The sequence below is a fragment of the Scyliorhinus torazame genome, chromosome 6 (assembly GCF_047496885.1).
Source record: "Scyliorhinus torazame isolate Kashiwa2021f chromosome 6, sScyTor2.1, whole genome shotgun sequence".
Taxonomy (NCBI): Eukaryota; Metazoa; Chordata; class Chondrichthyes; order Carcharhiniformes; family Scyliorhinidae; genus Scyliorhinus; species Scyliorhinus torazame.
In genome coordinates, this window is record NC_092712.1 from 95,917,523 (window position 1) to 95,941,856 (window position 24,334).

Genomic DNA, 24,334 nt, shown 5'->3' on the forward strand with positions numbered 1-24,334 from the left:
ACCGGAGCATGGTTGGTTGTGGGTACTAGAATGGATGGCACAGTGGTCCTGAGGGCGCGACCCACCAACAGCTGGGCTGGTGAGAGGCCAGTGACTAGTGGGGCCGAGCGATAGGCCAGCAGGGCTAGGCAGAAATTCGATCCGGCAGCAGCAGTCTTGCAGAGGAGCCGCTTGACGATGTGAACACCCTTCTCCGCCTTTCCATTGGACTGGGGATGCAGAGAGCTGGACGTCACTCGTGTGAAGCCATACGAAGCAGCAAAGGACAACTATTCCTGGCTGGCAAAACAAGGCCCATTCTCCGACGATGTCAAATCGTGCAGGCGTATGACCTCTGGATAGTTTGAAAAGTAATCAATGACGATTACATAGTCCCTGCCAAGCGCGTGAAAAGGTCCACACCCACCTTCGCCCAGGGGGACGTCAGCAGCTCATGGGGCTGAAGCGTCTCAGGAGGTTGTGCCGGTTGAAACCTTTGGCAGGTGGGGCAGTTGAGCACCATATTGGCAAAGTCATCACTGATGCCCGGCCAGTATACCGCCTCTCGGGCCCTCCGTCTGGACTTCTCGACCCCCAGATGGCCTTCGTGTAGTTGGTCGAGGACCAGCTGGTGCATGCTGTTTAGCACAGGGCTAAATCGCTGGCTTTGAAAGCAGACCAAGGCAGGCCAGCAGCACGGTTCAATTCCCATAACAGCCTCCCCGAACAGGCGCCAGAATGTGGCGACTAGGGGCTTTTCACAGTAACTTCATTTGAAGCCTACTTGTGACAATAAGCGATTTTCATTTCATTCTGTGTGGAATCACAATCCGGACCAGTTTCAGAAGGACACCATCAATGACGGCCAAGTCGTCTCGGACATTGTAGAACTGCGGGCATTGTCCTTTGATCCACCCTTCCCTCATGTGGCGCATCACCCGTTGTAGAAGGGAGTCAGCCGCAGTTTCCCGGCGAATATGGGCCAGACTGGAGTCGTCAGCTGGCAGATTCGCCGATGTGAAGGCCACCTGCGCTTCGACCTGACAGACGAACCCCTCCGAATCAGGCGATATGCTCACTGTTCTAGATAGGGCATCCGCAATGATAAGGTCCTTTCCCGGGGTGTAGACCAGTTGGAAGTCATACCTCCTGAGTTTAAGTAGGATGCGCTGGAGGTGAGGGGTCATCTCGTTCAGGTCCTTATGTATGATGCTGACCAGGGGGCGATGGTCAGTCTCAACGGTAAACTGGGGGAGACCATACACGTAGTCATGGAACTTGTCTATTCCGGTTAGCAAACCGAGGCACTCCTTTTCGATCTGCGCGTAGCGCTGTTCTGTGGGGGTCATGGCCCGCGAGGCATAGGATACTGGGGCCCATGACGCAGTGTCATCCCGCTGTAGGAGTACCGCCCCAATGCCGGACTGGCTGGCATCAGTCGAAATTTTAGTGTCACGAGATGTGTCGAAAAACGCCAATACCGGGGCTGTGGTGAGCTTAATTTTGAGCTCCTCCCATTCATTCTGGTGTGTGGGCAGCCACTGGAACTCCGTGGACTTCTTGACTAGGTGGCGCAGAGCCGTCGTGTGGGAGGCAAGGTTGGGAATGAACTTCCCCAGGAAGTTGACAATGCCTAGGAAGCGTAGCACTGCTTTCTTATCTGCCGGCTGCGGCATGGCTGTAATGGCGCTCACCTTGTCTGCATCCAGACGGACCCCTGACCGGGATATGTGGTCCCCCAGAAACTTCAGCTGTGTTTGGCCGAAAGAACACTTGGCTCGGTTGAGGCGCAGGCCGTTTTCCCATATGCGCGCAAAGACGCGCTGGAGACGATTGATGTGCTCCTGTGTGGTGGACCAGATGATGACGGCGTCCACGTAGACGCGCACCCCTTCGACGCCCTCCATCATCTGTTCCATGATCCTGTGAAAGACCTTGGATGCCGAGATGATGCCAAATGGCATTCTGTTATAGCAGAACCAGCCGAAAGCGGTGTTGAAGGTGCACAGCTTTCGGCTGGACTGATCCAGTTGGATCTTCCAAAAACCCTTCGAGGCATCCAGTTTTGTGAAGATTGTAGCCCGGGCCATTTCACTCGTAATCTCTTCCCGTTTGGGTATGGGGTAGTGTTCCCTCATTATGTTGTTGTTGAGGTCTTTTGGATCAATGCAGATCCGGAGCTCGCCGGAGGGCTTCTTCACACACACCATGGAGCTGACCCTTGGCGTGGGCTCCTCGACCCGGGATAGCACCCCTTGGTCCTGGAGATCCTGCAGCTGCTGCTTGAGGCGGTCTTTGAGTGGCGCTGGGACCCTGCGAGGTGCGTGAATGACCGGGGTGGCGTCCGGTTTGAGCCGTATTCTGTAGGTGTAGGGCAGTGTTCACATGCCCTCGAGTGCCTCCTGGTTGTGGGCGAGGAGCGATTGTAGCTGTGCCCTGAATTCTGCATCCGGGAAGTCTGATGTGCCTTCTGGAGACAGAGCGTGGAGCCGTTGCACGAGGTGGAGAACCTTGCATGCCGGTGCGCCTAGCAGGGAGTCCTTTGATGAACCGACTATTTCGAATGAGACTGTGGCCGTGTGTGTGTTGTGTGTCACCTGGAGCTGGCAGGATCCCATAGCCGGGATAACGTTTCCATTGTAGTCGACCATCTTGCAACGGGATGGCTAAATTGGTGGTCTGACCTTCATGGCGTAGAAGGCTGACCATGCTATGAGGTTGGTGGAGGCGCCAGTGTCCAGACGGAATGTTATCGGTGATCGGTTGACCGTTAGGGTGGCACACCATTCATCACCCGGATTGATAGTGTTCACTTGCAACGGCTGGTGGGTCCTGGCTGGAGACATCCGGTTCCCATCAATGACCGCAACACGGAAGGCGTCCCGGTCGTCTGTGTCACTGGTCTGGATATCGTCTGGGCACGACTTGTAGCAAGGAGGCTGAATGGCCCGCACGTCCCTGCGAGGTTGTCGGAGTTGGGGAACATTGGCAGGTTGAGCTGCTCGACAGCAGGCAGCATAGTTGCCCATCTTGCCACAGCGGAGGCATTGTCGGTTTCTTGCCGGACATTGCCGCTTTAAATGTGCGGCTCCGCAGTTGCCGCACGTCGTGACGTCATGGCGTTCATTGCGCCACCGCTCATGCGCAGTTCGGTCTTGCGTCGTGCGCACCTGCGCATCACGTCCCTCTGTGTAGACGTCTTTTTTGGCGTGCACAAACGCGGGAGGCCTCGGAAAGCGCACGGAATGGCCGCCCTCGTCCGGGCCGCGGGCCGGGAGGAACTCGATCGCCTGGACCCGCTCGGCCTCATAGGCCGCCTGCCTCGCCGATCCAGCCGTGTAGGACCCCTGCCGCGCCAATTCGGCTGCTTGAAATTGGGAGTAGCGGCTAGTCGCGTTTTCATGCAGGACGCAGGCTTCGATTGCGGAGGCTAGGGTCAGGCCTTTTATTTCTAGGAGCTGCTGCTGTAGGGTGCCCGAGGTGACCCCAAAAACAATCTGGTCCCCAAATCATTGAATCGGGGGTGTCGTAACCGCAGGACTGCACCAGGATACGGAGGTGTGGAAGGAAGGATTGAAAGGGCTCATCCTTACCCTGCAGGCGCTGCTGGAAGAGATACCTCTCGAAACTCTCGTTGACCTCGACGTTGAAGTGTTGGTCGAGCTTGAGAAGGACCGTGTTGTACCTGGTCTTGTCCTCACCTTCCACGAACACCAGGGAGTTGTAGACATGGATGGAGTGTTTACCTGCCATGGAGAGCAGGATGGCGTCTTTCTGGTGTCCAAAGCGCTCCAGGAAGAGCTGGAAGCGCTGTTTGAACAGCTTCCAATTGACGCCGAGGTTTCCAGCGACTTGTAGCGGCTGCGGCATGCTGACGGTGTCCATGGCGCAGGATGGCAGATTCCTGAGGATTCGTAGGTAGGTCCCATATTTACCGGGTTCCAATCCTGGTACTATGATGTGTTGGGTGCTCTGCTGAATAGACGAACCAACACGGTTGCGAATGGTACAACTCAGTTTTATTACTAACATATATTTACAGTGGTAAATTGGTTACTGAGGTTCGATCATAACCCTTGAATCTGTGGACCTATTCCTAACACTATCTTGGAGTGGCACTCAGCACATGGTGGATGTCAGAGTGGCTTGCTAGGAGCTCTGTGCCCTGAGCTGTCTCCTGCTGGAATGAACGTGAAGTGTCGTGTTCCCTGTTTTGTAGTGTGTATGCTCTTGCCTGTGATTGGCTGTGGTGTTGTGTGTGTGTTGATTGGTCCGTTGATCAGTATGTATGTCTGTTTGCACCATGATGTTTACCTGAATAGCATGACAATAGCAACATTGGAAATAGGGGTGAGTAGGCCATTCAGCCCTCAAGCCTGGTCTGCATTCAACTGAATAATGACTGGTCTTATACCTCAACCACATTTTCAAGCACCATCCACATATTCCTTGATATCGTTAATATCTAGAAATCTATTGATCGCGCTCCTGAATGTACTTAATAACTGAGCTTCCATAGTCATCTGGGATAGAGAATGCCAAAGATTCACCATTCTCTGAATGAAGATCTCAGTTCTAAATGACTTCCTTCTTATTCCGAGACTGTGTCTCTGTTTCTACACCACCCCAGCTGAAGGAAACATGGCGCGTGATTCTCCAAGCCTCCGCGCCTGAATCGCGCTCGGCGCGGATGTAGAGAATGGGGCGTCATCCCGCGATCGGGTCCGATGCCTTCCCACGATTCTCCGCGGACCGGAGAATTGGCGCCAGTCGTGCATGGTCGACGCGGCGCCAGTCGGGTCCACTGAAAGAAGCCCCCCCGCAGCAATTCTCAGCCGACAGCTGGCGGCGTTCCCGCCGGCGTGGTTCACTCATGGTTCCACCCGGCGGGAGCTCGGAGTGGTGGCTGCAGATCCAGTCCACGGCCGCCCTGGTGGAGGGCAAGGGGATCCGTCACTGGGGGGAGGGATCCAGGATGGCCAGGCTCGCGATCGAGACCACCGATCGGCGGGTGTGCACAATCTAGGTGGGGCCTATATTGTTGGGGCCAGCTTGCTGTGTGGGTTTGCCATGTTGTGGGGGGCCTCCGCTGCATGCGCGGACACGCGGCCAGAAGTGCAGGGCCCCGTATCGGCAGACGGAGTTGCGTGGACTACTCCGGGGCCCGGCATTCCGCCTTCAAAACGGAGAATCACTCTGGACTTTCTCCAGGAAAGTCCAGAGTGATTTGCGCCCGTTTTCTCGCGGGTGTGGGGTCATAACTCCATTTTCAGAGAATTCCGCCACTGGTTCCTGCATCTTTTACCTCTCTCAAATTCTGAAGAACATAGGCCCTGTCTCTTCAAGGCCCTGTCTCTTCAAGGCCCTGTCTCTTCAAGGCCCTGTCTCTTCAAGGCCCTGTCTCTTCAAGGCCCTGTCTCTTCAAGGCCCTGTCCCTTCAAGGCCCTGTCTCTTCAAGGCCCTGTCTCTTCAAGGCCCTGTCTCTTCAAGGCCCTGTCTCTTCAATTTCTCTACATAGGACAATTCCTGTACCAGCCTCCCCGAGCAGGCGCTGGAATGTGGCGACTAGGGGCTTTTCACAGTAACTTCCTTTGAAGCCTACTTGTGACAATAAGCGATATTCATTCATTCATTCATGCATTCATTCATTCATATCACCATCCCAGGATTAGTCTGGTGAACTTTGTTACACTCCCTAAATAGCAAGCATATCCTTCCTTGGTAAGGAGACCAAAACTGTACACATACGTTAGGTGCAGTCTCACGAAGTCTCGCTACATTTGCCGCAAGACTCGTTTACTCCTGTGTTTAAATCCTTTTGCAATAAAGGCCAGCATTACATTTGCCTTCTTAATTGCTGGCAGCACCTGCATGTTAGTTTTCAATGACTTAAGAACAAGGACGCCCAGGTCCCCTTGGACATCAACATATCTTAATCTCTCACCGTATTTGGCAGGTAGGATCAAGGAAAACCCAAAAGCTTTCTATAGGTATGTCAGGAATAAAAGAATGACTAGGGTAAGAGTAGGGCCAGTCAAGGACAGGGATGGGAAGTTGTGTGTGGAGTCTGAGGAGATAGGCGAGATACTAAACGAATATTTTTCGTCAGTATTCACTCAGGAAAAAGATAATATTGTGGAGGAGAATGCTGAGACCCAGGCTATTAGAATAGATGGCATTGAGGTACGTAGGGAAGAGGTGTTGGCAATTCTGGACAGGCTGAAAATAGATAAGTCCCCGGGGCCTGATGGGATTTATCCTAGGATTCTCTGGGAAGCCAGGGAAGAGATTGCTGGGCCTTTGGCTTTGATTTTTATGTCATCATTGGCTACAGGAATAGTGCCAGAGGACTGGAGGATAGCAAATGTGGTCCCTTTGTTCAAGAAGGGGAGTAGAGACAACCCCGGCAACTATAGACTGGTGAGCCTCACGTCTGTGGTGGGTAACGTCTTGGAGGGGATTATAAGAGACAAGATTTATAATCATCTAGATAGGAATAATATGATTAGGGATAGTCAGCATGGCTTTGTGAAGGGTAGGTCATGCCTCACAAACCTTATTGAGTTCTTTGAGAAGGTGACTGAACAGGTAGACGAGGGTAGAGCAGTTGATGTGGTGTATATGGATTTCAGTAAAGCGTTTGATAAGGTTCCCCACGGTAGGCTATTGCAGAAAATACGGAGGCTGGGGATTGAGGGTGATTTAGAGATGTGGATCAGAAATTGGCTAGCTGAAAGAAGACAGAGGGAAATGGGAAATGTTCAGAATGGAGTTCAGTTACAAGTGGCGTACCACAAGGATCTGTTCTGGGGCCGTTGCTGTTTGTCATTTTTATCAATGACCTAGAGGAGGGCGCAGAAGGGTGGGTGAGTAAATTTGCAGACGACACTAAAGTCGGTGGTGTTGTCGACAGTGCGGAAGGATGTAGCAGGTTACAGAGGGACATAGATAAGCTGCAGAGCTGGGCTGAGAGGTGGCAAATGGAGTTTAATGTAGAGAAGTATGAGGTGATTCACTTTGGAAGGAATAACAGGAATGCGGAATATTTGGCTAATGGTAAAGTTCTTGGAAGTGTGGATGAGCAGAGGGATCTAGGTGTCCAGGTACATAGATCCCTGAAAGTTGCCACCCAGGTTGATAGGGTTGTGAAGAAGGCCTATGGAGTGTTGGCCTTTATTGGTAGAGGAATTGAGTTCTGGAGTCATGAGGTCATGTTGCAGCTGTACAAAACTCTGGTACGGCCGCATTTGGAGTATTGCGTACAGTTCTGGTCACCGCATTATAGGAAGGACGTGGAAGCTTTGGAGAGGGTGCAGAGGAGATTTACCAGGATGTTGCCTGGTATGGGGGGAAAATCTTATGAGGAAAGGCTGATGGACTTGAGGTTGTTTTCGTTAGAGAGAAGAAGGTTAAGAGGAGACTTAATAGAGGCATACAAAATGATCAGGGGGTTAGATAGGGTGGACAGTGAGAGCCTTCTCCCGCGGATGGAAATGGCTAGCACGAGGGGACATAGCCTTAAACTGAGGGGTAATAGATATAGGACAGAGGTCAGAGGTAGGTTCTTTACGCAAAGAGTGGTGAGGCCGTGGAATGCCCTACCTGCAACAGTAGTGAACTCGCCAACATTGAGGGCATTTAAAAGTTTATTGGATAAGCATATGGCATCGTGTCGGTTAGATGGCTTTTGTTTTTTGACTTCCCATGTCGGTGCAACATCGCGGGCCGAAGGGCCTGTACTGCACTGTATCGTTCTATGTTCTATGTTTAATACTCTACCTTTCTGTTTCTTACTACCAAAATGGATAACTTCACATTTTCCACATTATATCCCATCTGCCATGTTCTTGGCCATTCGCTTAGCCTGTGTAAATTCCCTTTGAAGCCTCTCTGCATCCTTCTCACAACTTGCAAATGTTACATTTGGTCCCTACATCCACATCACTGTTATAGATTGTGAATAGCTGGGAATCAAGCACTCATCCCCACCACTCACAGCCTGGCAACCTCAAAATGACACGTTTACTTTTACTCTTTTTTCTGCCCATTAACAATTCTCAATCCATACCAGTATATTGCCCAACCCTGTGTGCTCTAATTTTAATTACTAACCTCCTGTGTGGGACCTTGTCGAAAACCTTCAGAAAATCTAACTACATGGTACATCCACTAGTGTACCCGTCTCTATTCTGCTAGTCACATCCTCGGCTCTACTCCAACAGCATTTTCTTTACTCGCAGGGTCTTATCCGCCCAGGCAAACCCAGAGATCACCGTATTCACCCACTTAAAAAAGGCCTTTGGTATAAAAATAGGGAGGCACTGGAAAATAAACAAAAATCAATAGGACGACCGTCATTTTTACGGTCTGTACCCTCCCCGCCAGTGACAACGGGAGTATGTCCCACCTCCGAAAGTCCTCCTTCATTTGCTCAACTAACCGGGTCAGATTTAATTTATGTAACTGCTCCCATCCCTGTGCCAACTGAATACCCAAGTAGCGAAAACTCCCTCCCACCACTTTAAACGGCAACTCCTCCAGTCTCCTCTCCTGCCCCCTCGCCTGGATCACAATAACCTCGCTCTTACCCATATTCAATTTGTACCCCGAGAAATGGCCAAATTCCCCTAAGATCCGCATAATCTCCCCCATCCCCCCTAGCGGGACAGAAATATATAGGAGTAGGTCATCTGCATATAACCTGTGATCCTTCCCCCCCCCCACCGAACTAGCCCCTTCCAGTCCTTTGACGCTCTCAGTGCCATCGCCAAATGTTCTATAGCCAACAGTGGGGAGAGGGGTCATCCCTGCCTTGTCCCCCGGTGCAGTCTAAAGTAGTCCGAACTCGTCCGCACACTCGCCACCGGTACCTGGTACAGCAATCGAACCCAGTCAATAAAGCCCTGCCCAAACCCAAACCATCCCAGGACTTCCCACAAATAATTCCATTCCACCCAGTCAAAGGCCTTCTCCACATTCATAGCGATCACCACCTCTGCCTCATCCCACTCGGAGGGCATCATGATTACATTCAGGAGCCTTCTAATATTGGCCGTTAGCTGCCTGCCTTTGACAAACCGCATCTGGTCCCCCCCGATCACCCCCAGAACACAATCCTCTATTCTCGAGGCCAGAATTTTTGCCATCAATTTGGCATCAACATTCAGTAGGGAGATTGGTCTCTATGACCCACATTGCTCTGGGTCCTTCTCCCTCTTCAGGATCAATGAGATCGAAGCCTGCGACATTATTGGGGGAAGAACACCACGCTCCCTTGCCTCATTAAATGCCCTCACCAGCAGCGGGCCCACCATCCCAGAAAACTTCTTGTAAAATTCCACCGGGTAGCCGTCCGGTCCCGGGGCCTTACCCGACTGTACCATAGTACTATAGAATTTACAATGGAGAAGGAGGTCATTCGGCCCATCGAGTCTGCACCGGCTCTTGGAAAGAGCACCCCACCCAAGGTCCACACATCCACCCTATCCCCATAACCCAGTAACCCCACCCAACACTAAGGGCAATTTAGCATGGCCAATCCACCTAACCTGCACATCTTTGGACTGTGGGAGGAAACCGGAGCACCCGGAGGAAACCCACGCACACACGGGGAGAATGTGCAGACTCCGCACAGATAGTGACACAATCCGGGAATCGAACCTGGGACCCTGGAGCTGTGAAGTAATTGTGCTATCCACAATGCTACCGTGTTGCCCAAATTTCCCCTGCAACAGCCAATCAGCATCTCTGCTCTACTGCCCTCTGCTGGATGTTTGTCTTCACTTGAACAGCTAGGGTCTCTTGCTCAGGTGCACCTTCAAATTAGGGTGACCACAACGGAGGTATGCAAATTTTCCCCACAACAGCCAATCAGCATCTCTGCTCTACTGCCCTCTGCTGGATCTGCATGGCCTCCAATCCCTCTTCTACTTCTACAATCTTGATCGAGGCTCCCAACCCCTCCACCAACCTTTCTTCCACCTTCGGAAACTTCAATCCTTCCAAAAGCTACCTCATCCACTCCATCCCAGCTGGGGGCTCTGACTCATACAACCGACTATAAAACTCCTTGAACACCCCATTCACCCCACTGGGTTCAAGACCGTGTTCCCCCCCTCTGTCCTTCACTCTTCCTACCTCCCTGGCTGCCTGGCCGCCTTCCTTTTCCTGAGCTGATGTGCTAGCATCCTACTGGCCTTCTCACCATACCCATACATCGCCCCTCTCGCATTCCTCAAATGTCCCATCGCCTTCCCTGTGTATATCAGACCAAACTCCTTCTGCAGCTTCGCCCCGCTCCTTCAACAACCCCGCCTCCGGGGCTTCAGAATACTTTCTGTCCACCTGGAGTATCTCCCTAACCAGTCTATCCATCTCTACCTGCTCCACCTTCTCCCTGTGAGCCCTTAAAGAAATTAGTTCCCCCTAACCACTGCCCTCAGCACCTCCCACACCGTTGCTGCCGAAACTTCCCCCGTGCCATTTGTCTTCAAATAATTCTGGATAGCCCACTTCACCCGCCCGCACACCCCCTCATCCGCTAACAGTCCTACATCCAATCTTCATTGCGGGCGCTGACCCCCCCTCCTTGCTCACCCGTAGATCCACACAGATACGACACAACTTGCCGAACACTCGGCATCCACCACTCCCACCGGCAAAGCCCTGTTCAAAACAAAAAAATTTAATCCGGGTGTACACTTGTGAACATGGGAGAAAAAAGAAAACTCCTTCGCTCCGGCCGTCCGAACCTTCACGGATCTACCCCTCCCATCTGCTCCATAAACCCTTTTAGTTCCTTCGCCACAGCTGGCACCCTCCCAGTCTTTGAACTCGACCAATCCAGCCTCGGATCAATGACCCCCCCCACCGCCCATGATCAACCTATGCGAGTCCAGGCCAGGAATCTTCCCCAACACCCGCCTCATGAACTCCGCATCGTATGTAAATATCCACTAATACCACCGACATCCCCTCCAGCTTCCCACTCACCATAACATACCTACCCACCTGAGTCCGCCACTATATTCCCTACCTCAAATGACATCCGCTTATTGATCAAGATCACAACCCCACTAGTTTTAGAGTCTAGCCCCGAATGAAATACCTGCCCAACCCACCCCTTCCTCCGCCTAGTCTGATCTACTACCCTCAGGTGTGTCTCCTGTAGCATTACCACGTCTGCCTTCAAGCTCTTTAAATGCACTAACACGCGAGCCCTCTCACGTTCCATGTGATCAGCCTGGTCGGGGGGCACCCCGCCACCACCCCCTGCCGATCAACCATCACCCTTTTTAGGCCAGCCTCCAGCTCGCGTCCAGTGCCTCCTCAGGCCCGCCCTCGGGTATTCACCGTCATCGACTGCCAATTTGTCTCCAAGCGCCAGTCTCTCCCCTGTCAGCAGAACAATTCCCCCTCCTCCCTCCCCCCCCATAATAACAAAATAGCAATCCCAACCCCCGCATAACAAGCTGATCACCTGCTCGCTGATCACTGCGCTTCCGTGAGCCCCCCACCCCCACCCCGCTCGAACATATATATGCAAAACCCATAACAATCCTCAACAAACACAAAGAAGAAAATTCCACCCACCATCCCCCATTAAGAACAAAGTTAACCCGCATACAAAACTGAGCAATGGGCCAAAAATTGGTACAAAAACAATACATACAAAGTCCAAAGAGAAAAGATATTTGGCAGTATCGGTACAGAATTACTCGCCCCCAAGTTCAATGTCCTCCATCACCTGCCAGCCCCCCGTCTTTAACAATAGGTAGTTTTGAGGTAGATTTTAATGAGGAAAGATGAGAAGATGTTCGAGTGGAGCGTAAACACCAGCATGGACTGGTTAGGTTGAATTACCTGTTTCTGTGCCATTTATAGTGGCTCATCCGGTGATCCGAAATAAAGTTCTTGATCCTTGTGAGTGACCCACAAATGAGCTGGGTACAACATGCCGAACTTCACCCCCTTCTTGAAGAGGGCTGATTTAACTTTATTGAAACTCGTTTTTGGCCAGTTCCTCACCCAAGTCCTGGTAAATACGCAGCTCACTATCTTCCCATTTGCAGCTCCTCGTCTGCCTGGCCCACCTCAAGATCTGTTACTTGTCCAGGAACCGGTGCATTCGTACCACCATTGTCCTAGGCGGCTCATTCATCCGCGGCTTTCTCACCAGTGCTCTGTGCGGCCTGTCCACCTCAAAGAGTCGAGTAAACGCACCTTCCCCCAGCATCTTCTCGAACATATGCGCCACATAGGTCCCTGCGTCCGATCCCTCGCTGCCCTCTGGGAGGCCAACTATCCTCAGGTTCTGCCTGCGCGACCTGTTCTCCAGATCCTCCACTTTCTCTTACAGGCTTTTCTGGTGGTCCCTCATCAGCCCCATCTCCGCCGCCATCGTGGTTAGCTGGTCTTCATGCTCAGACACTGTCTCTTCCACTTCAGGATCGCCTGCCCCTGGACTTCCAATCTTTGCTCCACCCGGTCAATCCCAGTCTTAATCGGGTTTAGGTACTTTTGTCTTTGCTTAGCAAAGCTCTCCTGAAGGAATTCCACCAGCTGCTCCGTTGACGACTGGGCCGGCAATCCCAGTCCCTGAGCCACCACCATGTTTTCCTGTGCTGCAGACTCCACTCCCTTCTTTGCTCAATGATCTCTCCTTTTCAGATCACTTCTGGTCCACAACTCCATAAACTGGTTGGGGATTCTTCACCTCCACCTCACCAGTCTTCTACTTTACCGATCAAATCCCCCATAAGTCGGGAAAAAAGGTCCCAAAAGTCCACCACGAGCAGGAGATACCAAATAAGCGACCACTCATCCCATGGCCACCACCAGAAATCCCTACAGCCACCTCTTTCAACACTCAGGATGTAGGTACAACAGTCAGGATGTAGGTAATCAGGCCCAGGGGATTATTAATTTTCAGTCCCATTCATTTTTCCAGTACTACATATTTACTAATACTAATTTCTGTCAGTTCCCTATTTGGTTCTCTAGTATTCCTGATAGGTGCTATGTATCTTATCCTTTGAAGACTGGCGCAAAGGACTGGATTTTCCATGAGTCGGGATGACTTGGGAGCTCTTTAATTGGCAGGCAGGTCCCAATTTTGGGATTCCCAACACCACTAATGAAGACTTTCAAGAGTGCCAAATGATGGGTGCTGGTTCCTGTCTAAAGCCCATACCAAGCACTTCCAACCTGGTCAGCATCATTGCAGAGATGGATCCTACTCTTCCACAATTTTCATTATATTCCAATTAAATGGCCAATTCAAAGATCGTGGTTCACGGCTTCTCAGAGGAATCGGAAACCCAAGTTTGCATGAGGGGATCTTTTAAAAGGCAAGTTCAAAAGGTCATCCTCATGACCCACTATGCCTCCCCCCCCCCCCTCTTGCCCCCCCCTCTTTCTCTCTCTCTCTTCCCCCCCCCCCCCGTGGCTCTTCATGACCCCAAGCAAAGCTCTGCCCTCCGTTTATCCCCAATGGTCCCCCATGCCCCCCCATGTCACACCACGGCACTTCCATGCCCATTGGCCCACTATACGTTGTCTAGAACCAATGAACACTCTAGTGACAACAGGTTGCGCAAAAAGATTATTATTTTTTTAAATCATTCATATCTTTCCATGTTAAATATTATAATTTCACTTAGTAGTCAATAAAGTGTAAATCATCCAGACCCTTTAAAGTATCAATAACAAAAACCATAAACCATTGAAATCAATGAACTTGTGAAAATTGTGAAATTGACAGCAAAGATCAAAGAGCCTGTGCTGTCAATCAAGCAATGATTTCCCTGACCTGTAGATGTTTCAACAAGAATATTGGATGCCTGGGCTCTCAACCGAGTACACATAATGAGATCTGACTCCCTCTACCTTTCCACCGCACCACCCCAAGGATGGAAATTCAGTTTGCTGCATTTGTTTAGTTTCCCTGTCATTTCCTTCTTTCCCATTATAAATTCTCCTGTCTCTGCCGATAGTGGGCCAACATTTGCCTTTCCTAAATTTATTTCTTTTTACATACCAATAGAAACTTTTAGAGTCTGTTTTTATGTTTCTTGCTAATTTATTTTCACATTTGATATTGTATTTTTATAAATCAGTTTCTTTGTCCTCATTTGCTGAATTACACAATGCTTCCAATCCTCAGGCTTACTACTTTCTTTGTCAATGTTATAAGCCTCTTCCTTTGGTCCAATGCAATCTTTGTTAGCCATGGTTAGACCACCTTTCCTGTTGGGTTTTAGTGCCTCAAAGGAATGTAAATTTGTTCTAAACCATGTATTGATTCTTTACATGTTAGCCATGGCCAGTTTTTCATCATACCTTCTAATGTGGTTTTCCAATCTGCCAAAGCCAATTTGCCCCTCATATATTTGTAGTTTCCTTTGTTTAGATTTAAGATGTTAGTTTCAGATTGAACCACATCACTTTCAAATGTCAAGTAAAATTCCATCATATTATGGCTACTCTTCCCTAAAGGTTCTGTATAATGAAGTTATTAAATCTAAAATAGCCCATTTCCTCATTGGTTTCTCAATTTACTGTTCCAGAAAGCCAACAGTACGTGAATTTTTCCTCCAAAGCATTAGTACTAATTAGGTTTATCCAGTCTAAATGTTGATTGAAGTCCCCTATGATTACTGCATTATCCTTTGGACATACACCTCTAATTTCCTGTTTTATACTGTGCCCTATATTACTACTATTGTTGTGCACCCTATAAATAACTACTATTAATGTTTGCTCCTCTTGCTGTTTCTTAGCTCCACCCAAAATTATTCTACCCTTGATGGGATTCTACTCAATTCATCTGCCTTGCTGCAAATGCTGCCTGCATTTCAATAGAGTGGCTTTAATTCTGACATTATTCTATTATTTTCACAACCTCTAACCTTATCTGCTGGTGCATTCTCAAGTCTGTATGCTCTGTCCCTCCCTGCCACTCACAGATTATTAATTCCCTTATTGCCACCTTGTTCTCTTGTCTTGTCTTCTCTCTTTAACTTATCATGTTTTCACTCACTTGATCCTTCACCCCACTATTTAGTCTAAAGCCTTCTCTACCATCTTAGTCATACATATCTCCAGAACACTGGCCCCAACACAGGTCAGGAAAAGATTGTCTCAATGGTACTGCTCTCACTTTCCCCAGTACTGGCATCATTGCCCCATAAATCAAAACCCATATCTCAAAGACACCAATCTTTGAGCCATACATTTATTGTAATTGGTGCATTTACCCTACACCAATTTGCTTGTGGCACAGGGAGATTATTACCTTTGATATTCTACCTTTTCAATTTACCCCCTAGCTGCTCATACTCTCTTAGCAGAATCTCTTTCCTGGTCCTACCCATATCGTTGGTACCTATCTGGGTCACGGCAACAGAATCCTCTCCCGCTCACTATAAGTTCCTCGCCAGCCCAGAGTAGATGTCCCAAACCCTGCCACTGGGCAGGCAACATAGCCTTCTGGATTCTTGGTCTCAGCTGCAAAGAAGTGTGTCTATCTCTCTAATTATATTGTCCTCTACTACCACTACATTTCTATTAACGCCCCCCACTCGAATGGCTTGGTGTAGCACATTACTAAGATCAGTTCATTCATCCACCCTACAATCCCCACTTTCATCCATATAGGCTGCAAGAACCTCGAACCTGCTGGAAAATTGCAAGGACTGAGGCTCCTTCACTTCTGCCTTCTCCCTCCCTTACCTGTCTCGCAGTCACACACCCTGTCCCTGATCATGATCCAAAGACATTATCCTAAAGGGCGTGACCATTTCCTGGAACAAAGTGTCCAGGTAAATTTCCCCCTTCCTGGTCTGATATAGCATCTGCAGCCTCCAGTTTAATTACTCTGACCTTATGTTCCTCCAGCCTCAGACACGTACTACAGGTTTGTTTGCCTTGGATCACACAGGTGTCCATGAACTTCCACATTCTGTGGCCGTCAGGTGTCACCTGCTCTGTCATTGTCATAGCGTTTAATTAATTATTTTACTGATTAAATTTTAATTAATGTCTCTAGTCATGCCTGTGCTTATATTCTTATTACTTCAATAAATGTTCTCCTTACCCTGATTTAAATTCCCTAGTTAAGATAAATAGGAAATACTCACCAACCAATCTAATAAGCTTTACCGCTATTAGTAAACCTTACTACTCATTAAACCTTACAATTACTACCATTATTAAAATCACCTGAGTTTTAAAAGATAAATGAGAAAAATACTCACCAACCAATGAACTACGTGTGATATCATAGAATTAGAATATAATTCCTACAGTCTGAAGGAGCCCATTCGGCGCATCGAGTCTGCAGCGACCCTCTGAAAGGAGGACCCAACATAGGCAGCCTCTCCCCCACCCTATCCCATCTCCCCACCTAACCTGCATAGCTTTGGACACGAAGGGGCAAATTAGCATGGCCAATCCGCTGAACCTGCACATCCGGAAGAAACCCACACAGACATGGGGAGAATGTGCAAACTCCACACAGACAGTCACCCGAGGCCGGATTTGAACCCAGGTTCCTGACGCTGTGAGGCAGCTGAGGCATGATCAATTTGACTAAAGACGAAAGTTGAATCCAAACTGAGGCTTTATTGCTTTCAGATGTGTGGCTTCCCACAGCAGCTAGCGAAATGGCTGCGAGCAGGAGGACACGCATATTTATACCCCGCCTCCTGGGCGGAGCCAGCAGGCAGGGGCCACAGGCAAACCTGTAGTGCAGGTTCTACCGTACATCCTCTAATATAGGTACAACAGTAGTTTGCCACATTCACCCCCTGTTAAAATTGAGTCCGGCGGGGGTGGTGTATAACTATATACAATAATGATTTTAATATTTACAAAGCAAAACAAATGTCCTTTGACGAACCGGTCAGAGGTTCAGTCGGTCCGGGGCCTTGATGGTCCTTTGGGAGCGACGAAGTGGTGACGGCGATGTTGGTGCTGACCTGGTCGAAGGTGACTCCGGGAGCGTGCCAAAATCTTCTTCATCAATGGGCGTGGACAGGGGGAGAACGGACGGTCCTGGGTGTGGTGGTGTTGGATTGGATTTGATTTGTTTATTGTCATGTGTACCGAGGTACAGTGAAAAGTATTTTTCTGCGAGCAGCTCAACAGATCATTAAGTACATGGGAAGAAAAGGGAAGAAAAGAAAATACATAATAGGGCAACACGACATATACAATGTAACTACATAAGCACTGGCATCGGATGAAACATACAGGGTGTAGTGTTAATGAGGTCAGTCCATAAGAGGGTCATCTAGGAGTCTGGGGACAGTGGGGAAGAAGCTGTTTTGAGTCTGTTCAAGCTTGTTCTCAGACTTCTGTATCTCCTGCCCGATGGAAAAAGTTGGAAGTGTGAGTAAGCCGGGTGGGAGGGATCTTTGATTATGCTGCCCGTTTTCCCCAGGCAGCGGGAGGTGTAGATGGAGTCAATGGATGGGTGTATTGTTAGTGGCAGTGCAGAGTAATGAGCGAATGGAATGTAGTGCATCAGGGAGGAACTCTTGCCAGCGGGAGGCCGGGATGTTTCTGGACCATAGGTCCAGCTGGACAGCCCTCCATACCGTCCCATTCTCCCTTTCTACCTGTCCGTTTCCCCGGGGGTTGTAGCTTGTCGTTCTGCTGGAGGCGAGACCCCTGCTGAGCAGGAACTGATGCAGCTCATCACTCATGAATGAGGATCCCCTGTCACTGTGGATGTAGGCGGGGAAACCGAACAGAGTGAAGATCGAATTGAGGGCTTTAATGACGGTGGCAGATGTCATGTCGGGGCATGGGATGGCGAAGGGGAACCGGGAGTATTCGTCGATCACACTGAGGATCTATGTGTGATGAACGTGGAGGGGAGGGGGCCTTTGAAGTCCACGCTGAGGCGTTCAAAGGGGCGGGAGGCCTTCACCAGGCGTGCGCGGTCCGGTCGGTAGAAGTGCGGCTTGTACTCCGCACAGACTTGGCAGTCCCTGGTGATTGTCCTTACTTCCTCGACGGAGTAGGGCAAATTTTGTGCCTTAATGAAGTGGTACAACCGTGTGACTCCTGGGTGACAAAGGCTGTCGTGCAGGGTCCGCAGTCGGTCTACCTGTGCGCTGGCACATGTACCTCGGGATAGGGCGTCTGGGGGCTAGTTGAATTTGCCAGGGCGATATATAATCTCGTAATTATAGGTGGAGAGCTCAATTTTCCACCGCAAGATTTTATCATTTTTGATCTTGCCCTGCTGTGTGTTGTTGAACATAAAGGCTAACGACCATTGGTCAGTGAGGAGAGTGAATCTCCTGCCGGCCAGGTAATGCCTCCAATGCCGCACAGCTTCAACGGTAGCTTGGCCTCTTTTTCGACAGATGAGTGCCGAATTTCAGAGGCATGAAGGGTGCGGGAAAAGAATGCCACGGGCCTGCCTGCCTGATTGAGGGTGGCGGCAAGAGTGACGTCTGATGCATCGCTTTCTACTTGGAAGGGCAATGTTTCATCTACAGCATGCATTGTGGCCTTGGCAATATCAGCTCTGATCCGGGCGAAGGCCTGGTGGGCCTCGGCCGTCAGGGGAAAGTGGGTGGACCGTATGAGTGGGCGGGCCTTGTCCGCATAGTTTGGGACCCACTGAGCGTAATATGAAAAGAACTCCAGGCAGCGTTTGAGGGCCTTGGGGCAGTGGGGGAGGGGGAGCTCCATGAGGGGGCGCATGCGGTCGGGATCGGGCCCCAGAACTCCGTTCTGGACCACATAGCCGAGGATGGCTAAGCGGTTTGTGCTGAACACGCACTTCTCCTTGTTGTAAGTGAGGTTTAGGAGAGTAGCGGTGTGGAGAAATTTAGCAAGGTTGGCGTCGTGGTCCTGCTGATCTTGGCCGCAGATGGTGACATTGTCTAGGTACGGAAACGTGGCCTGCAAACCGAACCGGTCGACCATTCGGTCCATCTCCCTTTGGAAGACCGAGACCCCATTAGTGACGCCGAAGGGGACCCTAAGGAAGTGGTATAGGCGGCCGTCTGCCTCGAAGGCGGTGTATGGACGGTCCGATTTACGGATGGGGAGCTGGTGGTAGGCGGATTTCAGGTCTACCGTTGAGAAGACCCGGTACTGTGCAATCTGGTTAACCATGTCAGATATGCGTGGGAGAGGGTACGCGTCGAGCTGCGTGTACCGGTTGATGGTCTGGCTGTAGTCTACGACCATTCGGTGTTTCTCCCCAGTTTTAACTACTACCACTTGAGCTCTCATGGGGCAGTTGCTGGCCTCGATGATGCCTTCCCGAAGCAGCCACTGGACTTCGGACCTGATGAAGACCTTGTCCTGGGTGCTGTACCATCTGCTCCTGGTGGCGACGGGTTTGCAATCTGGAGTTAGATTGGCAAAGAGGTAAGGTGGGTCGACCTTTAGGGTCGCGAGGCCGTACATAGTAAGGGGTGGTAAGGGTCCGCCGAATTTCAAGGTTAGGCTCTGGAGGTTACACTGGAAATCCAGGCTGGGGATTAGTGCAGCACAGAGGTTAGGGAGAACGGAGAAGCGGAAGCCGTGGGATTCTACGCCCTTGACCGTAAGCGTGGCCATACAGTACCCCCGGATCGCTACGCAATGGGATCCGGAGGCCAGGGAGATTTTTTGATTGTCGGGGTGTATCGTGAGGGAGCAGCGCCTTACCGTATCCGGGTGTATGAAGCTTTCGGTGCTCCCGGAGTCCAGCAGGCAAGAGATTACATGGCCATTGATTTTCACGCTGGTGGATGCGTTGGTCAGGGTATGTGGGCGAGACTGGTCGACTGACATGGAGGAGAGCCTTGGTTGGTCGTCAGGTAATGGGGCGGCCGTGGAGTTCAGGTCCTGGAAAGCTGGTGGTGCCCATGTGTTGAGGGGTAGACAAGATGGCGGCGGCCAAAGATCTTGCGGGTTACAGAATTACGGCGCCCATGGAACGCACGTTGCGGGGGTGGGACAAGATGGTGGCGCCCATGAAACGCACGTGTTGCACGGAAGGGAAGATGGCAGCGCCCACTGGTCGCACGTGGTCGGGGGGGGGGGGGGGGGGGGGAGGAGATGGGACCCCCGTGACTGGGGGGGTGGGGGCGATCGCGGCTACTGAGCGGGCCTGGCCCTTCTTCCCGCAGGCTTTACAAAGGGCAGCGCGGGCCGGGCAGCGTTGGCGAGGGTGCTTTTGCTGACCGCAAAAATAGCATTGGCCCCCCCCGGGATTCGCTAGCTGGCGTATAGCGCAGGCGTATTGGGTGGGCAGTGCCCCCGCTGGGGCAGCTGTCTGTGGGGTCCACAAAGCGTAGGAGGGTAGGAGGGGTGGGCCGCGTGGTTGGGGGCGTAGGACTGGACATTGCGCAGGGCGACCGTCATGGAGAGCGCTAGAGTTTTAGTCTCTGTGAGGTCACGCGTGGCCCCTTCTAGGAGCCGCTGGCGTATGATATCTGACCCAATTCCAGTCACAAAGGTCTGAGTACATAAGGAGGTCGGAGTGTTCCTTGGCTGTAACGTCCTAGCAGTCACAGTCCCGGACTAGTGGGATTAGGGCCCTCCAGAAGTCTTCTATGGACTCACCAGGTAGTTGAGAGTGAGTGGCGAGCGCGTGTTGGTCTTCTGCTCGTAGTTGTCCTTGAGTCGAGTGGCTTCGGTGTAGTTCGGCGCATCCTGGATTAGTGGGAAGACTTTGGAGCTCAGCCTGGAATATAAGATCTGAATCTTCTGAGCCTCCGGAACAGGGGTCGGCGCCGCGTTGATATACGCTTCATAGCAAGCTAGCCAGTGCTGTAAGTCCTTTCTGGCGTCGCCTGAGTGCAGATCCAGCTGCAGGTGATCCGGTTTAATACGGAGGTCCATCCTTCGAAACTGATAGCAATAAGTTGAGGTACGATCAATTTGACTAAAGGCGAAAGTTGAATCCAAACTGAGGCTTTATTGCTATCAGATGTGTGGCCTCCCACAGTAGCTGGCGAAATGGCTGCGAGCAGGGGTACACGCATATTTATACCCCGCCTCCTGGGCGGAGCCAGCAGGCAGGGGCCACAGGTGAACCTGTAGTGCAGGTTCTACCGTACATCCTCTAATATAGGTACAACAGTGGTTTACCACAGCAGCAGTGCTAACCACTGTGCCACCCTGACGCTAACATTAGGATATCAGACATGCCCGCAAGACAGGTATTCAGAGTTTGGAAAAGAGCAAATAGTTAATTGTGGTTTGTGTAATTGGATATATTGGTGAATAAAGATGTCTTGTGAAGGTTTTTTTATGGCTTTTGTGCTGAACGTTGGTGAATAGGATGTTATGAAGGGATGTCTGAAATCAAAATGACAGCAGAGAATGATGAGCCAACATTAGTAATGGGCAGCTGTTTCAGTGGAAACATGGCCTCACATTTCACCTCCAATTATTCGCTCTTCATTTTCCTGCTCTTTCTCCGGCTACTCTTTCTCTAACAGATTCCAAGGATCCTTGGAGGTAACAACTATTCCCTCATAATGACTAGGTTGTGAAGGACACAGCACACCACCATAAACTTGCAGACCCTCATTGGCTGGTACTGCAGTGATCCACCTGAGCAGTCAAGGCATTGGAAACATTGTCAGGACCAACATTGCCCAAATTTGGGATCAGCTGGTTGGCTGTGTGACATTAAGATAGTGCTGCTTCACATGCTTCTGGCACACTCTCGGGATGCCTGCTCAAGCATCATTTTAAGCAGCCTTTACCATGCGGGCTAAGGTGTGTAGACTCGGAGAGCAGTACCAGGCCTCTGTAGCAACCTTTCCCGCAGCCACTACCCACTGAACTTGGCACACATTATTTACTGCTGTAAAAGAGACCTTTATTTTAAATGCACCCTCTGTAATAGCAGTTATGAGGGGGTCAGGGAAAAGATCAAAATAACAGATTCTTTTTTGGGAGAAAATATTTTATTAAAGCATTTATAATCTTTTATAAAATAAATTTAGATTACCCAATTATTTTTTCCAATTAAGGGACAATTTAGTGTGGCCAATCCACCTACTCTGCACATTTTTGGGTTGTGGGGGCGAAACCCACACCGACACGGGGAGAATGTGCAAACTCCACACAGACAGTGACCCAGAGCCAGGATCGAACCTGGGACCTCAGCTCCGTGAGGCAGCTGTGCTAACCACTAGGCCACCGTGCTGCCCTGCATTTATAATTTTTAACAACAACTTTCAAGAGGAAAAACATCAAAGTAAATAACACCTACCCAACCTACAACCAGACCCAGCCATCATGGCTTACATACAGTTCCCCAGTTAAAATAACAGATTCAAGCAACCCACCCTACCCAACTCCATTCCCAGCTGTCATAATATTAATGGCAGATGAATGAATTGGGGCTATGATCAAGGTTGGGGAGGCAGATGGACGAGGCTCATGCTTGAAGCAGTTAAAGCCTGTTCAGCATGCAAAAAAATCACGGCCCAATATCACTGAACCACAATGTATTTTTACCCTCATCACAAGAGGTCCATGATGATTGCTCCCCAGCAATAGCAACAGAGTGGGGGATGCTAACTAAACAAAAGAGGCCTTGGTAAATGTTACATCTATATCCAAGTTGATGTTCCTTGTGGGCCAGGAAGAAAATGAGTGCATCCTGGACCTCACAAAAGAAGTTGGCCAGCCTCCCCAACCTTGATCATAGCCCCAATTCATTCAGGTTCCCCTACCCCATCACAACTAAAGTCCCAGTCATTCAGGCTACCCCCTCCTGAGCACAACCCTGAGCCTTCACCCCTATTTCCACGAGTATCCCCCCTCTACTTGTCAGTCGATCTGACTGAAAGTTTAGTGGGAATTTGGAGTGATTTATTCGAATAAGCTCCTGCCAATCCACATTCCTGGCCTCAGGTTCTTCACATGCTACCATGCTCCTTCACAACATCCAGCTCGTCATGAATATTGGTGCCAGAATGTTGTGCACACGTTTGCTTGCACAAAAGCAAGAGCAAGTCAAAAACTGAATACGGACTACATAGCTGTTGTAGGTTTTAATTCATGCATTATTAACTTCTGGAAGCATGTAAAGCTGAGAGAGAATCAGACAGTTCACCATGTGTGCGGAAACCAAGTTTATTGCTTTGATGGTTCTGCATAGCCTGAGGATTAACCTGGGACCCTGTACATCTATATACAGTAACCACACTGGACAGTGTTAACTGAACCATTGAAGGAATCAATAAACTAGCTTCACTATCGCTTACCTATGCTTGCAACTTCCAAGAGAAAGTTACAGAGTTAAAACAAAAGTCTCAAATGAAGTGGGTGATGGAGGGAGAGGGGGCGGCATGGAAGAGGTTGGAGATGGCGTCCTGCAAAGGAACGAGCCTGGGGGCGCTGGTGACGGCACCGCTGCCACTCTCGCCGACAAGGTATCCGACGAGTCCGGTGGTGGCGGCAACGCTAAAGATCTGGGGGCAGTGGAGACGGCACAGGGGTGCGATGGGAGCCTCGGTGTGGTCCCCGATTAGAGATAACCATCGGTTTGTCCCAGGAAGGATGGACGGGGGGTTTCAGAGCTGGCATTGGGCAGGGATTAGAAGAATGGGAGACCTGTTCATCGATGGGACGTTTGCGAGCTTAGGGGCGCTGGAGGAGAAGTTTGGACTACCCCCGGGAAACGCTTTCAGGTACATGCAAGTGAGGGCGTTTGTGAGGCGGCAGGTGGGGGAATTCCCGCTGCCCCCGGCACAGGGGATTCAAGACAGGGTGATTTCGAGCGTATAGGTCGGAGAGGGCAAGGTGTCGGCGATATACCAGGAGATGAAAGAAGAGGGGGAGGCTTTGGTAGAGGAGCTGAAGGGTAAATGGGAAGAGGAGCTGGGGGAGGAGATTGAGGAGGGTCTGTGGGCTGATGCCCTAAGTAGGGTTAATTCCTCTTCGTGTGCCAGGCTTAGCCTGACACAATTTAAGGTTGTTCACAGAGCGCATATGACTGGGGCGAGGCTGAGTAGGTTCTTTGGGGTGGAGGACAGATGTGGGAGGTGCTCAGGAAGCACGGCGAACCATGCCCATATGTTTTGGTTGTGCCCGGCACTGGATGGGTTCTGGAGGGGAGTTGCGAGAACTATATCTAAGGTGGTGAAAGTCCAGGTCAAGCCAAGTTGGGGGCTAGCATTATTTGGAGTAGCGGACGAGCCGGGAGTGCTGAAGGCGAAAGAGGCCGGCATTCTGGCCTTTGCATCCCTGGTAGCCCGGCGGAGGATCTTGTTAGTGTGGAAAGATGCAAAGCCCCCCTGTGTGGAAGCCTGGATAAATGACATGGCAGGGTTTATCAAGTTGAAGAGGATAAAGTTTGCCTTGAGAGGGTCTGCGCAGG

At 50.5% G+C, this 24,334-nt stretch overlaps 1 protein-coding gene across 2 annotated transcripts in view; it reads right to left on the reverse strand.

Moving 5' to 3' along the window:
* spag6 (sperm associated antigen 6) overlaps positions 1 to 24,334 on the reverse strand; it is a 430,527-nt gene that overhangs the window by 355,238 nt on the left and 50,955 nt on the right. The gene's annotated exons all lie outside the window — the stretch shown is intronic.